The following is a 17659-nucleotide window of genomic DNA, read 5'->3' on the forward strand; positions in this document are numbered from 1 at the left end:
AGAAAGCATAAGAACAGGGATCACAACTTTTTCAAAAGATTTTAATAGTGAAAACAAACAAACAAACAAAAAAAAACCACACCAAAAACAAACAACCCAACAAAAAGCTTTAGTGGCTAATTATGATACTGGGATGATAGAGAGGAGATGTCACTTCTAGGCTATGTCAAAGACTTTCTGAGTGACCTTGGCTTAGATAAGTCAAAATCTCTCTGGGCCCCAAGTCCATACGTTAAGCAGGGATAATAGTAATAACATCTTTGTGAATCTGTAGACGCAGTTCCTTAGTGTAATAGCTGTCTCCTAGTAAGTCCACGTCAGGCACTGAGGACATTATTGACCTCTTACCCAGGCTGACACTGCTGTATGATGTAGGCAACTATGATGATGCAATATCTGCTTAACAACTTTCTGCGTAAAATCTCACCACCTAATACAGATCCAGTTAACCTTGGGCACTTATTCAGTCCCAGATAAAACAGTGTCTGAGCACATCTAATCTACCTGTATACCCATCTCAGGTGGGCAACTGCTTGAATAAGAAAGAAATACTGAGATATAAGAAGGCTAAGAAATAGTTTCTCATGAGATCTTAAGCACCTAACTTTGATGTAAGTGGCTATTAAATGCCTAAGCCCAAACTGCGAGTCTTGAAACACCATCTTTCCTCCTGCCTGATCCCGTATACACCGATGTCTTTGTCAGCAGAGTTCCTCAGTACACGATCTATTGTCTGCACATGACCCAAAGTCACCAGCAACTGCTCTGTGACCCATGTCCTACAGTGCTGCTGTGCATGCTCCCTAGTGCCATGTGGCACGTGAACAACACTACACCTAGAGGAGAAAGCACTGGAGGAACAGCAGTTGGTATTTCACTTAGAGAAGGGAGAGACAAACTCCTGTTGCTCAATAGCTTAGGAGTTAGAGAAGATGAGGAAAACCTGCCCCCAGATCCCAAGTGAGTACAAACCCACTTCTGCCATCTCTCAGGGACAGCCTGAAGCTGGAGGCCTGAGGCCATGCTGCTGTAAGGGTGTCCTTGAAGCAGCCACACTGCACATGGCGTAAATGATGATCCTGTCACTTAATGAGTGAGAGAAATAGCCTGTCTGACTCTCCAGTTGAGGGGTCACATCCTGGCTAGGAAGGCAGGACACCTGAGTTCCCAAACCTGCTCCAGTACAATAACACGTAAACAGCTTTGTGTCAACCATGGTGGAAGAGCAGGTGAAGCAAATCTCAAGTACCCACATATACTCACACATACATATGTATATATATGTGTGTCCTAAGGAAAATGAGTCACTACACAGCATTTTTCAGATTAATAGTGAAGGTACCTAACTAAGGAAGGCTCGTGACTGGAAGAAGGCTCCACCTGCAATCTAGAGTTAGCTCCAAAGCTGAATAAAGAAATGGGGCTCAGAACATACTTCATAACATAGAAAAACTGGGAAAGAACAAGGACAGATTGTCAAAGGTCTGCAATAGCTTCCATGTAAGGAAACAATCAAATAATTCAGTCTGGGAAATGGATGACTGAGGCAGGATGTGCCAGAAGCGTGTAAAATCGTGTCATAGAGAGGGTAGTCTGGCACTAACGTTGTACTGCGTCTTCCGATTCAAGAGTGACGGATATAAAATGAAGCTCCAAATAAGAATTTAAACTGAACTAAAAGATGTAGTTCTCATGAAACAGATGGAATTCCTTGCAAGGAACATCAAAGATGCTAAAAGTTTATATGGGCTTAAGCTGGAATCAGATCACCTTTCCTATCTTCTTCCCTAAGCATACACTTAAGATTACTGGGAGTCTGGAGGTAGGAATATGTTTTAACTCAGCAAAAAGAACAAAAACAGTCTCCCACATCACAAAATTTACCATCACGTTCCCTGGATCTGTGGAAATTGCAGAAGCCAGCCTACCCAAAGTGCCAGTCATGAGGCTCAGCCTCGAAAACCACCTTCATGACCAGCTTGCCTCCCTGTCAGGTAAGTACCATAGACAGCCTGCTGGGCTGGGTGAATCCTTGTTCTGACCCAGCACAGCCGTTTCTATGTTCACCCAGCCTTGTGGTATCTCTTGATTATCAGAGTAAACTGACATTGACTATCAATATCAACTTGTTGCAGTACCTAACTCCACACGCACCTCTGCTTTGGCATCCACTCGGTAGGTATTACTCACCCAGAAGATACGTTGGCATTGCAGGTCTGAGCATCACAAGCCTTTGCTTATAATTGGAGCTAATACTTAGAGCCAGCTCCACGTTGCTTAGCAGGCAGTGCAACACCTGAAAAATGGACCCTGTTGGTCTGCTAAGACGCTAAGCTGGAAGCCTAGACATCACATAGAGTGGGGAAAGGCATTCTTCAGGAACACTAAAAACCCCTGCTGAGTGGGGAGCTACTTAGAGGTAGCCAAGAGGAAATAAATTTTTTCAGGAATACACCAAGGGCCATCCTTTCTGGGGTTTAGACACACTAAATACCCCCAACGGGTCAAGACACAGATCTTAAAAGGCAACTGAGCATATCTGGAACAAGGCATAGGCGCTGAAATAAACATTCATCGTCATACTCAACTGCCTATACTCTTGTAGCTTTAAAAGTTACACAGGCCTTATAACCGCTCACTTTACCTAATTTCTATCTAGATTGCACAGGAAGTGTCCAACGGGGTATTTTGGATCTTGCTCTTAATACAAACATTTCTTGAGACGAGAATCGGTTAGCTAAACAGAAAGGGTCTGATGAAAACTTAATTAAAGTAGATGGAAGTAACTCCATTGTACATCCTACTCTGGGAATATATGAACCGTATGGAGTTTGATTTTTTGTGAACCTAAGGGATTTTTAAACTCTCTGAGGGCTTGCAAAATGAATTTGGTCTCTTTTTACCCTGTCATTTAAACTCATAGTTTGTTTTATTTCATATAAGGATAATTCAATTTTTTTAAAACCACAAAAAATGTTTTTCTAGCTACAGACAATCATGTGCAATGTATTAAGGACAGAACAGCCTCCAAGTCCAAGGTTTGGCACAGTCTCAGTCCTAAAGAGACATACTTAGAAAAATTGGGATTTTTTTTCTTTCCCTTTTCTCTGCTGCTTTCCCAGGGTGTCCCTTTATTTTTCACACAGTCAGCTCTCTGCTTCTTTTCTCACCCTGTTTTTCACCATACATACTTCTGTCTTCTCCCTTTTTCGTAGTCACCCTTAAAGACATAAGTAAAATGTGCTCCCAGTAACGCTGGAGTCAACGTCAAAATTTTTAATGAGTAATATTTCAGCAGGTTTGAAATCTGTCAGAATGTTTTAGCCCACGTCTAATAAGAACAGGATGTCCATGGATTATTTCCAGCACTCTCTCTTGTGAGTTTATCGCTTCTGATTCAGCAGCACCGCATTTTGAATAGCACCAGGCCAAACCTTCAGAAAGTATTCACTCAAATTAAAATTTGAATTTGTTTGGGTGTCTTCATGCTTCCTTTTGGATTCACTCATCATGAATATGCCAATAGGTGAAATGATGATGATCAGTTTAAGTTAATTTTCACTAAATACATGGAAAATTCAACAGTTGGGAAGGACCCTGAGATCAAAAAGAATTCCTAGAAATTATCAGGAGAAGTTTTTGAATAAATTTGAGATACCTGTAAACAGTCAATGGGGATTTCTTTAAGAACAAATATAATTTACACAGGCACATACCAGTAAAACACACAGCACAAACATTGAGCATACTCTTTATCAGAGACAGAGTTGAATTAATGGTTCACTCAGCTACTCCAAAGCAACAGTCCAACCTCCAGGGCCACCGACAACCCACCGGCACCAGGAGGAACTTTAAAACTAACCCCAGCTTCTATTATTGTGGCACATCATCATGCACATGATCAGTAACGACATACACCTCGAATCTTACTTATCCTTACCTCTCCTCCTGCAAAAACATCTAAAACACTAGTTTCTAACCAGCTTCCTTCCACAGACACAGATAATTCAAAGTCCAACAACATCTTCCAAGCAGCCTCTGCTTTCTGCCACTTGAGATTACTTGTAGACAACTGCAATGAAAAAGAAATGCAGAAATCAGTTTACTGTACCTAATCTGTAAAATTATATTCTCCCTTGCAGACAAGAATACTTTATAAAACAGAGTTTATCAAGTAGCCCCCAAAATAAACTAAACAGCCTCCTCAGTCTCGTTGCTTTCTCAGACCTCCACCAGGTCACTTCAAATCCTTGCATACACAAGCCAGTTTGAAGAAATTAAAAGTTAATTCTTGAAGGGGAAATGTTCAAAGAAAGAAAACTTGACCATTTGAAAAGCAAGATAACTTCCAAAGAATAATAAATAATGTCCTATCAGAGGAATATGTTTCACCAGTCACATTTTTTATGCAAAGAGTAAACTGAAGATGCATTCTCACACCAGCAAACGCTGTTGTTCCAGAGCCTGCTGTGCACAGAGGATGTATAAAAGTAGAGTAGTTCACAGGCTACAGTGATTCAAATTTCCATATTTTGAAAGACTGCAACTGCTTCTCCAGACTGTAAAATAAAATCCTTTTCTTGTGTCCCAATGCAGCCTCATGCCCACCTGAGGAGCAGAAGGTCTGAAGGGTTTGCAGTGCTGGCCGCTCTACACTGGCTTAAATATCCACGTTAAAAAAAAAAGAGGTGGCGTGCATTGATTTTGGGCATACCTTATTTCACACATGTACACATTTAGAAACGTTTATTGCATCAGAGCTACTGCCAGAAACCAAGTAAGTAGATTTTGGATCTGAATTTACCTTTTCATTGCATTTTCAGGGAAAGGTCCGACAACATGGGTCAATCTATTCTCAGCTTACAGTCTTTTAAATTACAGTGATAAACACTATTACTGACAGCAACGTTAGCATTAGCATTTGCTTATTACTGTGTTGCCTGGAAGTCCTTGGCAGAAATTGGGGTTCCAGCTGTCTAGTTGCTGCAAACAGGACTTGCTGAAGAAGGTCAGTATTAACTGTGATTATTAGAGTTAGCTGTAACCAGAAACACTGCTCAAAGGAAAATTTGGAAAATCTTGAACCCACATTCAAACTAGCTGCTCTGGCCACTCCTGTGGCAATTGCTGAGTCTGCATTCTTGAAACCCTTAGCTGCTAACTCTGACTGGCTTTAAACTGGAGCGCCTTTTCCTGTCAAAATCCCAAGACACAAAATCAACAGAAACAATGGAGGAGAAGAGGATGTTATTCTACTTCACAAAGTATTAACTGAACACAGAATAAAGAGAGAGGCTGCACTGAAATGTATGGAAACTGCAGTTTTATATACTGCAGGCAGTAAACCCCCTACAACTAGAAGGTTCTTTCCTTTTCTCTAGAGGCAGAGGAGGCTGCAAGTGCAAACAAATGGTAAAACTAATACAAACAAAACAGGAAGAACAAAAAAAAAAGACATAGTGAAGTAGTTAGACTCCGCCTCTCAAATAGTTAATGACCATCTTGCATTGGTGTACTTGCACAATCTCAAAGCACTTTATTATTGAGAAATGAGCACAGATTATTTCCTTTACAAATATGACAGACAGAATATTTCTGTATTACTTCATAGGAGGTTCCTTTCCTTTACAAAATGCCATGACTCCAGTCAGCAAACAATACAGTTTTGTTAACTAGCTACTCAACCTCACATGCAAAGTAATAAACCTTGTGATACGTCGCTCTTGCTCCATAAACCCTCCCACAAATAAATGTCTTTGACAATAAAGAAGCCATATCTTCCATTCCCTTGAGTGAATATGTGTTAGTTCTGCAGCTTTTCTGTGCTACAATGACTCTATAGAAGACACTTGAGGTGATGGCACAGATTTCAGAAATATATTACGAAATGCTTACATTGTAAATCCCTCTGTACCCACAGTTAAAAGGGACATGTAGCGGCTTGCTGCTTTGCTGTAGGAGAACGTGGGACACATGTGCAAAATAATGAAAGAAAATAAACATTTTTAAGGACCTGATCTTGCAAGTTGTTGAGTCACCACCAATGAGTTCCATGGGAATGTTTATGCTTAAAGTTAAGAACATGCTTAAGAGCTTTGCTGAGTCAAAGCCAGAGAACTCAACTTCTCATAGCATTTGTATTTATCCTCATTCGAAACTATAAAGATGGTCTTGACACTTTCTTCAGCTGTTTTAATTTTCTGATATATTCTAGAAGGCAGTTAGACCTGCTTTCCTTTTCACTTAAGACTGCATTTTTCACTGTGTGCCTAAATACTTTAAGAAAAATCCTCCTCTGCCTAACCTGAAAGGACTCATTGACACATTATTATATTTCATAACCAATTAAAGTGAGTACTTTGAGTATGTGATTTACCATGTGCTTCATCTGATTGCATTTGATCTGCCTGACCTTTTAATCAAAAGGGGAAATAGAATTACCAGTGGCAAAAACATGACACGATTACCAATTATGCCTTACTTTCTAGAATTTATAAGAACTTTTTGTACCTAGGTATTGTGAGTCATCTTCCTAGCACAGAGATGTCATCACGTTTATGACACCGTGTTTTCTTTCTCTTGCCCCAATTTCCGTTCTGGCTTTAACTGAACAGTTTAACCTTAGACTTTCCCCATTCCTTCCTGTGTCAAATCCGTGCCGCTGAGAACTCTTTGCTGATATCTTTACCTCTTGCATTTATGTTTGCTACCTATTGCGTAGTCATCATCAAAATCAGTAACATTTTCTTGGAAACATTTTTAAGGTCATTTAAGTATTTCGGACTGTTGCCTGTTAGTAATCTGCCTACAAAGAATACTGTAAATCAGTGCTTGGCCAGTTGAACTATGATTGTTGCTCCTATTATTGGTGTTCTCAAATGAGTGGGATTCTGTTGCAACAGGAGCTTCGCAAATACCGGAAGAAACAGTACAAAAGAACTCACTGTTGCCCAGATGATACAGGTTTTAAAACTCTTTAACTGAAATGACACATGACTTTCATCAATGAAGGATGTTGTAATGGTTCTCACACACTCTCGACTAGGGTCAAAACAGCTGAGTTTCAAGAGCAATTTTTTTACAGAAACTAAAATGTTAGGTCAATGTTTTAGTTCCTAGGCTTATAAACAGAAACTTTCAAATGTGATTAGATTTAATACATCATAATGCAATGTACTCTGGATCTTAAAGCCAAAGTCAAAATTTGCTTGGTATTGTTTTGTCATGGTGAAAAGCATAATATATGTGCATATTCTCAGACTATTTGTCCTTAAAAAGTTGAACAAAATATCCTACCTGTGCACAGTCATCCGCACAGTCTTCCACATCGTTTATAGAACACTTTAACATATTTAAGCTAAAATAACATGAGACATTATTGTCTCAGTGGTTGCTTCATTTGCCACTGGCTTCAGTGGCAAAACCAGTTTAAGAAACCTGGGCTTCTCCTCTTTCACCACACCAGTTCGTTTCCTCCCCAGCAATACTCACGGAGCTGTTGGTTGGTCTCTGCAAGAAAGTGGATAGCTGAAAGGGTCTAGGTTACGAGTAACCCTGGAGTGGCTGGTATAGTGTGGTGTAGGGTTAGGAATGAGAGACGAGCAGAAGAGGTACATAGGAGGAGGCAGGACTCCTTGAACTGACATTATCTTTGTAACACAGACTGACATCCTGAGAAATATCCTCCTGTGGCTGGGGAGCAGCTATGGGGAGGTGTGAAGAGCTTTGCTGCAAGTTCCTAACGCCTTCAGTGAAGGGGAAAAGGCACCAAGTCTTTAGCAGCAGTTGTGACTTCCAAAGGCAAATTAATCACAAGCATTAAAGGGGCTACAAACTCATTGCCCCACCCCAAAGTCTACAAACTACATCTAAAAAATTCCTCCTTTCCTTGGGATTGCTTGTTCCTTCAGATATTGTGATGCTGCTATTTCACTGATGCTGCTACCACCTTACATATTTTTCTTAAGTGAAAAATGCACTGAAGGTGAGGCTAGATTTAGAGAAAGCCCAGTCAGACAAACTTCACCGGTTGTGGCAGATCCAGTGTCAGTGGTTACCCATGCAGACTTCCCCAAGCTGCTCATTCAGGCCTCACCACCTATCCCAGGCAAGATGGCTGCACCTTCCCATCTGCTGGCGTCACCGCATGCATAGTCTCCTCTAACCCAGTTCTGTCAAAATTGATCCAGTTATTTAAAAAAAAAAAAACCACACCTCACTATGAAGTATTTAAACTCACACAAATCATTTTGACAGCATAATGTTAATGAGTAACCAGACATTCAAGTCCGCTGGAGGTTGGAGGTAGGGAAGGGTAAAAAAATCCAGTTGGAAGAAAGTGGCAGGCAGGTGACAGCAGCTGGGGTAAGTCAGTCCTCACCCCGTTGCCAGAAGACATATGTAGGCTAGTCTCAGGCTGGCTAACAAGGCGGACCTAACCCTTCAGATACTCCTAACTGATCCTTTTCAGTCAGTCAACAGCATCTGTTACTCAAGAACATGTAGACAAGACAATTCAAGACTGCCCTGGTCTAGAAAGTATCTGGATTTGGAAGCAAAAGAAGAAAAAGTAATAAGAAAAAACCTCAAAATTTCAAAAATAAAAGTTTGAGCTTTTGTTTGCACATAACAAAGTATAAAAAATTGAAAATACCCATTTAAGTTTCGACTTTTCGAGTAACAATACTCCTTGAAATGCAAAATACCAGCTTTGAATGAGAGTTGCAAAATTATGGGGCAAGTTAGCCTCTTAGGCTGTGCATTTGCAAACATTAATAAACCATGGAGAGACCACTGCCTTATCTTCTTGTCATGGATTTCTCAAGTTCCTTTTCCCGTCAAATACATTTCAGTTGTGGTCATATGTCAGTGATTTGGAAACTACATTTGCTCTCTTTTGGACTAGTCTTGTATTGAGCAAACCTTGAGTTAAATCCAGGTCAGTTCATTCAAAACTTGGCTGTGCCAGAACTGGACCTTTTCGATAGCAAAAATCTCTTATTAATTATTCTAATGTTTGAGATACTATAAATCTGATTTTTTTTTAATCCTGATACAATGCAGTGTCACTCAGGCAAGAGCAATATAAAGCAATATAAAGAAAAACATTGTTTTATATCAGGCTGTATTGTTGTTCTCTGACAGCCTCTTTGAATCATTTATATCTTAAGGGAAAATGACCTGGCTGACACATCGTTCTTTAATGTAATTTTTCCATGTCTTATTCCTTTCAAAGGAAATGCGGGGCTATACTTTAGAAACCATGTAACACATAACAGGTGTGGCATTTGGTATTTTTACTTGCATTAAATAAGCAAGTACTCCTAAAGAGCTTTTACAAAAATATAAGTTTGGTTTCAGGAATCCTGCCTTACCATACTTAAAACAAGGGAGTAATTTATATGTGTGCATTATTTTTGCAGCTAATTTCAAGGCAAAACATTTTAAAATATTTGCTTGTGGATCTCTGCTTTTTTGTACACTGACCTAAATGACAGAAAGTACAACTGCCAGTGCAGCTCAAACTATTTATTTTCACGTAAGTGACCTTGGAAAAGAGTGCAATCATTGTTAGCAAGGACAGCAAGTTCATCTTCATCATGAGTTTAGATAAGGAAAGATTTTACAGGAAGCTGTAAGAAAGAAAAGCACTTTCCACAGCACAATGTATTGTCAGATGACTATTCTTGTAAAGTATCTGTTTAATGGAAGTTATTGAAAAAAAACCTGTAAGAGAAACATTAGTTTTAAACACATGAAATTTTGAAAAATGTATGAAACCCAAATATATTGGGTGGCTCATTTTCATGGAGAAGCACTGATGAAAATGAAAACACCCTTGCCAGCGCTTTTTTGAGAAAAATACAATTTCCTAATGCAACATGTCACTTACAGCGCTTAAATCAGGGGAAAATATATACTTTCAAAAGTGAAAATTAACAAGGTTTTCCATGAATAGGAAAACATATACACCACGGCTTACTCAGAGCACTACAACAGCTCTAGCTCCTGAATGTTTGTTCCCTTCCAACAATACTTCTAGTTCTTGCTCATATTCCTAACTCTTTCCTTCTCCCCCTACTTGAGAACACCCTTTTTTTAGACAAACTAGGCTAAAATTCAATTTATTTTTTCACAAAACGGTTTAAATTATGAAAAGATAAAAACAAAGCTCTAGTATGATTATATAGGGCTGATTTTTATATCCACAGACACAAAAAGGGTGGGACCATAGCATATATAACTCCCCTGGTTGTGTGGAAGAGGCACTGATGCTTCAGGCTATTGTCTTTTCAGCTTTGGACCTCATGAGGACCCTCATCAGCCCTATGGCAAAAGATGCTCAGATCTCCCCAAGTCTGGGCAATTTGACATATCTTTGCTTCACCTCTCCCAAGTCATGGCATATCAGTAGAGTAATTCTCTGTTCATACCATGCCTGTCCTGTGAGCTTCAGTAACAAAGAATCACGGATCAGGACATTCCATACGCATTACATTGTACAATACTTATCCCAGATCTGGCACTTTTCAGTATTGTCATTAATGACTTGTACCATGGAATCAATAGCAGTCACATCACCTTTGCAAAGGATGCAATGCTTGGAAAAGCTGTAAGTCCTACACAGACAGCAGGATTTGAATTCAGAAGGATGAACTGAAGAAGTAGAGAGGATGCATTACCGAAATAAGATGCATGTGGTCATCAAACAAATGGAACATATTTCACTAAGGACAAATCCAAAGCACAGCAATGGGAATAATCGACCAAGCAAATATAAGATGGGGATGACTGGGCAGCAGTTCCACAAAGGGGATCAGAGGTCATAGTGGGTCACAGACTGAACATGCGTCAGTGATGCCACAAGGTTGCAAGAAAAGTAAATATCATACTGGAAGAGTGTCAATAGGAAGGCTTTGTGCAGATGGAGTACTATCATTGGTCTGAGGCATCATTTCCAGGACTGCCAGGAATCAAATGGAGAGAGTACAGAGGAAAGCAGGTAAAGCTCTCCGAGCCTAGGAAACATTGAAAGGATCAGGCTCTTAATCATCTACAAATGAGAAGACCGTGGGGAGACATGATAATGGTCTTCAGATGCATAAAAGACTACTGCAGAGAGAACAGATGGTAGTGGACTTAAATCATAACAAGGGAGAACTGGACAAATCTCTGCCAAGCATCCTTAGATGTGCCTTGAGAACAGAGGATGGACTAGCTAATTTTCAACAGCTCCTTTCTTTTTCTGTTTACTATGACTTCTTTAATGCAACTTTCCATAAAATCTTTTAATTGCTCCAGAAGCAAAACACAAACAAGTCAGCAGAGACCTTTTTTTTTCAGTGTAAGTTGATCTAGTACTCCTCAACTAAAAATGACTACCTTTAAACTTAAAACTAAAAGTCAAACACCGACATGTCTACACCAACTGTGAGAAAAAGTAGAAAGTAGAAAAATAGCTTATTGGGAATGGATAGAAGTATTTTCCAAAATAAAAGAAAAAACACAGTAAGAAGATAATTGCTTAAAACATTCATGACGGTGTTAATCCCTGAAAGCTTTATATGAATGCTGAGGACTTTTATAAGAACTCGCTTCATGACAAAATTAATCAACAAGCTTCAGCAAATTAACTATTTCTTGTGTAGACACAACATTTTAGACTAAAGAATTCACCTCGTTCTTCAAAGTAATTTTTTTTCTGGGAATGTTTTTTCCCACAGAAGAATCTTAGCTACAGAGTTAGAACAGATTAATTATTGCAACTATTTTACCACCACCCACAAAAGGAAGGAGACTGGCTCCTTAGGCTTCCAATTAACCAGAACCTGCTCTTTGGACTCCAGGGTGGGCTCGGTGTTCCCTTTTTTAAAAAAAAAAAAAAAATCTAGATAAATTCTAACCACGGTTTTAATTGAATTATCCCTCTGCTTGGGAACATACTTCCTGGTATTGTCTAAGTTGGCAGGAGAAAAGAAGGTAATGCTTCGTGTCAAATACTTCTCCTGTACAGAAAGGGGCACGTCTCTGTCATTGATTTCATTCAGAAGTGCATGCTCACAGAAAGGCATAATCTGTTTTTTTTTTAAACTTAGAGAAAGGATTGTCTGGAATAAATTCTCTGATCAGCTACAGGCAATAACATTATATGAGCAGAGAATCTGCATCAATATGGACTCTGTCTTGCACCGCTTTTACGGTAGTATTTGATGTTAGTCAACGCCTGCACCTCATTTATATGGTTGTTATCTTACACCTACAAGAGTACACCACCATCAGAGTAATTTCATGCTTTACAACTGTGAGAAGATAAATTTTACAATATAACTTTGCTAAACATTCAAGTGTAGCTATCTTTGCACCAGAGTAAGATAGCTGGGCATTGAAACAGCAGTCTGTGAGACATATAATGAAGAGTATTATATTTGAGAGATGGGAAGGAAGGAAGGAAGGTAGGAAGGGAGGAATGGAGGGAGAAAGAGAGAGAGAAAGAGAGAGAGAAAGAGAGAAAAGAAAGAAAGAAAAAAGAAAGAGAGGAAGAAAGAAGGAAAGAAGGGAAGGAAGGAAGGAAAGAAGGAAAATAAAGAACAACCAAACCAAAGTTACCAGTTACAATTTCAGATTTTGCATATAGAGCAACCAAAAGTGAATATACAGCTAATCAGTTGAACAAGCCTCTGTGAAACTTTAAACATGTAAATAAATCTAGAATTTCACAGTAAGTATATATTCCATCCAAAATATGGAATATCTTCCTCAATAATATGCTATCATAAAGATCAGAAGCAGCACAGGAAGACCAAAGTTTAGTTATTTCGTGTTTCATTTCCATTGGAAATGGGAGATTCATAAAAATAGAAAGGCAAGAATATCACTTATTACTCACTTTTATTTATAGACCTGGAGAGTCGTGAAATACTATACTTAAGAATGTCATTACGAAACTCTGTGTCAGCTCATATCAGGAAACTTTTGAGGCCATTTTGCCTGTATGTTTAGGAATGGTATTAACAATATCTGGTTGTAGAAATGCATGAGAAGTAGAAACAAACTGGAAGTGCTCAAGGCCAGGCTGGATGGGGCTTTGGGCAACGTGGTCTAGTGAGGGGTTGGAACTAGATGATCTTTAAGGTCCCTTCCAACCACTCCTATACCATTCTATGATTCTATGATTTTTAAGTTTGATAGTTCCTTTCCTATATCTCTCTAACTTATTTGGCATAAGCAGCACTTGTTCAAATATCTGAAGAAAACTAGGAGTTTTATTAGTCTTCACTCTCTTGCAGCTTCACTAGTTTTAAAGAAGGTAATATTTGTATTTGAGTATTTCAACAGAAAGAAAAGGTTTAAATGTTCTACCCAGCACTGGGCATGAAAGACTACAAACTTGGGTCCCGATCCTAATGTCTGCGTGCCTGAGAGGGACCTGCTGACTCCACTGATCTCCAGGATGTACATGCCCCTTTGAATGAAGTTAAATCATTAACAAAAGTAGAGCAGATCACATCATCCTGTGTCTCCTCCTCTTCCTTTCATTTGCACCCCAGAACACATGGTGTATCTCAACTCAGCCCAGCTGCAAGAGCAGTTACCATCACCAGATGTTTGTGATCACAAATATAGTGAAAGATACTATGTCCAGAGCTGAGCTGATGAAAGACGTGAGCTTTTTTTAGGCACTTCATGCAAAATAGCTTGGGTTGTTTAAAATTATCCTGGAAAGCGATTGACTTTGCACTGTAACAAATGTTTGCAATGTAACAAAATGTTTGGCTGTGGGAGCAGTGACACCCCAACGCAGCACAACCTTTCCGCAGCAAGTTTCTTATCGTGGCATTAATGTATGTTTGGAACCTGAGCCCATGTTTGGTTCAGAAGGATTACAGCTTCAAAGACAGCGGCTAGGAAGAACTGACTGAAGAAAATCCAACTGCCTACCCACTCAGATTTACACTATATTTTCGCACACATGATTATCCAAAGATAGATAAAAGGCTGAATTAGTCATACAAGTTCTGATAATGTTTAAAAGAAGCACAGATTGATTATTGCAACTGCATACATTTTACAGGCACATAATAACAAGAATATTTGTAACTTCTACTGCTGGAATATTTTTTAGCATAATTATGTGGTCTCATACAGCAATGTTCATCTACATATGGTAGTGTGTATACATGTATTTGTGTATGCAGAAGCATGAAACCTGATAAGATAATTTTGTAAAGTACAACAATCCTATGTGCTTTAAAAATACAAGTATTTGCATAGTCCAGTTAACTTATAGAAGCAGAGTTGTGCTGGTTTATTTCATTCAAGAATAAGGAATACAAAACCTCAGGAGAAGATGTTACAATAAATGTACCGGCATGTTTTGCACTCTATAAACTAACATAAGACCTTACCGTTCTTCAGTACTTTTAGCTTGCAGACTTATACTGGTTAGGAAAGAAGATCAGCTAGACTTTAAAATGCAAAGGGTGTTCCCTGAATGCTGGGTTTAGATGCTCACATAGAAACCTATTAACTAAGGTATGCATTCAAAATAGATCATCATAATCTAATACTGTCTTCAGCGTGATTTATAAGCAGCTGGGGCTTCAGACTTGAACTAATTTTTTTTTTAAGTATAGCACTCAGTAAGAAAGTATTTTGTTTACCCACGAAACCCTGTAGTGACTCTACATGAAGAGACTCCCACACCTTCCTTTTAATAACTGGACGATTTGGGGCCAAATCCCTACTGAAGGTCTGGGACTACAATTAACATAGTATTATGTAAATACAGAATCCCCACTGTAGTAAAAGGTGTCTTGAAGCGCTGTAACATTGTGGAAAAACATTTATTTCTGCTGCATGTACTGAAAGTCATCAAGAAAGATACAGCTAGGTAGCATGAAGCTGTACCATCTTTCCAGGCGTCACGAAGGTGAGTAGGTTGTGAAGGTGTATACAGAAGCTGGGTGTGCTCTGACCATGCTGTTCGGTGAAATTAGGCAGTATCAAGAAAAGAGGCAGATAGATACATTTATTTTTTTTAACACCTTACAGCAGCTTGTAAATGTAAAAGCAGCAGAAAGGCTTTGCATGCACCTGAAAGAAGGATTAAACTAGCTGCCAGGATCCAAAAAGGAAGGAAAGCTGTGTCGGTCCTTAGCACTGTCAGAATTAGTTGCATCCCTCCGCTGCCCAGACACATGACCGTTTTATCAGTTCCAATCCCATGCGTGCCGCGAGGGAGGATGATCTAGGAGCCTACAGGAAGCCCAGGACAGGCAGGCAGAGACCACCAGCACCCCCTGCAACAGGGCAGTTCCACACCCACGTAGGGGCAGGGGGGTGGTCAGGTCGTAGTCCACCAACAGTCCCAGACATGGGTATTGAACTAGGTCCATGGTCCATCCAGGGGGGTGCAGCCAGGTGTTCCTGCAGGAGAGCGCCAGGAACAAGGCTGCCTATCATGTGAGTTCAAGGTCCAGCCAGGAAACAGAGCTGGAGACAAGGCTGCCTGTAACGGAATTCCAAGGTCCAGCCAGGAAGGCAGCCAATGAACCTGGACTGCAAGAGACAGAGCTGGGCACAGCTACACCTACACCACCACGCAAGCATGAGATGCCCAGACCTGGGCTTAAATGGGCAGGTTGCGGGTCGGGGTCCTGGAAGGGCTGGTCAGGGCAATTGCAACGTGTTAGTGTCTTCAGGGGCCTGGGGAAGCCAAAGGCAAGGTCCCACCGTTGCCCACGGCACAGAGCTCAAGTAGAAAAGAGGGTATGCAGAGGAACAGCCCATTCTGGGTTGTCCCAGACCTTTAGGGACATCAGGAATAAATGAAAAATGAGTTGCCAAAGGAGCTCTGTGCTAGTCGTAGATAGCTTTATGGTCCTTCAATTTGGGGGAAGACAGAGTATGACCGTTTTGTGACACTGACTGGCAACAAAACTACACACGTGCAGGCCAGAACCCAGCCTAGGGAGCACTGCGGGAAGGGGTCCATGACAAGACCTCAGTGGTAATTTAGTGAATAAAGTGATGAAGTGGCCTCTTGATGACTTTCTTGCCTCTTCAGGACTCCTCCTAATGAGCCCTCCTCTGCCTCTAGCCTCTTTTTTTTCTTATAAAGCCTTACTGTAGGTTCATTTCAAAACTTTGCGTAATATCAAAACCTGCAGAAAAGTTTTTCTGTGTCATTAAGGTTTTACAAGGTGCCAATCTGATCTAGGAAGGGTCCTGGACATGAGGTAGACAGCAAGAAGTGAAGCAAAGAACAACAGAACAAAAGGTGTCTTGCCAGCAGGTAGGTGAACTGGAAGGATAGGTGTGGAAAGGCAACACTTGTAGTTTTGCTTCAATTTCTGCATTTGTATGATTTTGTGTAGGTCAGTTTTTCTTTCTACTGTGATACTGTCCCACGTATCTTCTGTAAGAGGAAAAAACCTCTTAAATGTGCATGTTTTCTAAGCCCATTTTTGCAACAGTTAAGGTCTCTGAGTTTCTATTTGACAACATATGGTATTTGTTACATACAATCCCAACAATATTAAAATAAAGAATATTTTTAAAGTTTTGGGGAAAAAAATTATGGGCAAGTCTAGTGCACCGATATGATAATTAAACTGCATTCCCTTCATCCTGTAACAAAATTTTCATTTATATTTTTATCTCACCAATTTTACTTCTCTGTGAGACTTTTCCATTTTGTACTGTTTGCTAGAAAATTATATAAAATTAGATCATGACCTTGAGGAGTTCTGTAAACTAACATGATGTTAAAAATAACTTAGCAATCAGAACAGAAAAGAACAAGTTGTGTTTAATAATAGCATTCACTAGCCGTGATAAACTCTAAAGTACCATTAAACCATGTTTCTCTTTTTAAATTAGTTACTTATTTCAACATTAATTAGTGAATCTACCTAACAATATCTCACAAGATCATATTTTACATTATCTCAAATTTCTGGTGAATGGGTTCCATTCCTTCCTGTAGGCTTGTTGTTGATTAACAGCAGCCAAGACTACCTGTTCGTAAGTTTGTCTGCATGTGGTTACCTGTGCGTGCAAGGGTACTATATGTGGAATAAAAAGGAGAGTTTGTGATCTAGATGTTCTATGTTTCTTAATTTGGGGTGGTTGTGAGTCATGTAGATCGTTCTGCATGTGTGCTGATCAAGAGTTAAACTATGAAACATTATTACATATTTTACACGTTAGTTATTTATAGAACTGTCTCCTATTTAAAAATTCTTCAGATAATTTGTACAACTTATAGTTAATTTTTCATGTCATACCACAAAAAAAGCTTAAGATTTCTTAGTATGGCGTAACAAAATCCCATATCAAATTCCAGTGCCATTATTTCATTAAGTATACTCTATCAAAAATACTGCAACATGAAATCCATCACATCCAGTCCTGCAAAAGCTTTAGCACACGCACAAAATCATGCACGTGAAGACCGTATGACTCTATTCAGCTGAGTAACTTTCCCACATAGTGAAGTCTCAGTATTAGGGCAACCGAGGTACTCATGGGCTATAGAAAATCCAAACAACCTGAAGTTCATACCATAATCTTTTTTCAAGCCAAAGAAGGCCATCAGAAGCTCAGTGTAATAAGCATTTCCACAGCAACAACCAAATAAATGGACTCGCTCTTTCCC

This window comes from Charadrius vociferus, unplaced genomic scaffold (assembly GCF_000708025.1).
Source record: "Charadrius vociferus isolate BGI_N301 unplaced genomic scaffold, ASM70802v2 scaffold52, whole genome shotgun sequence".
NCBI lineage: Eukaryota > Metazoa > Chordata > Aves > Charadriiformes > Charadriidae > Charadrius > Charadrius vociferus.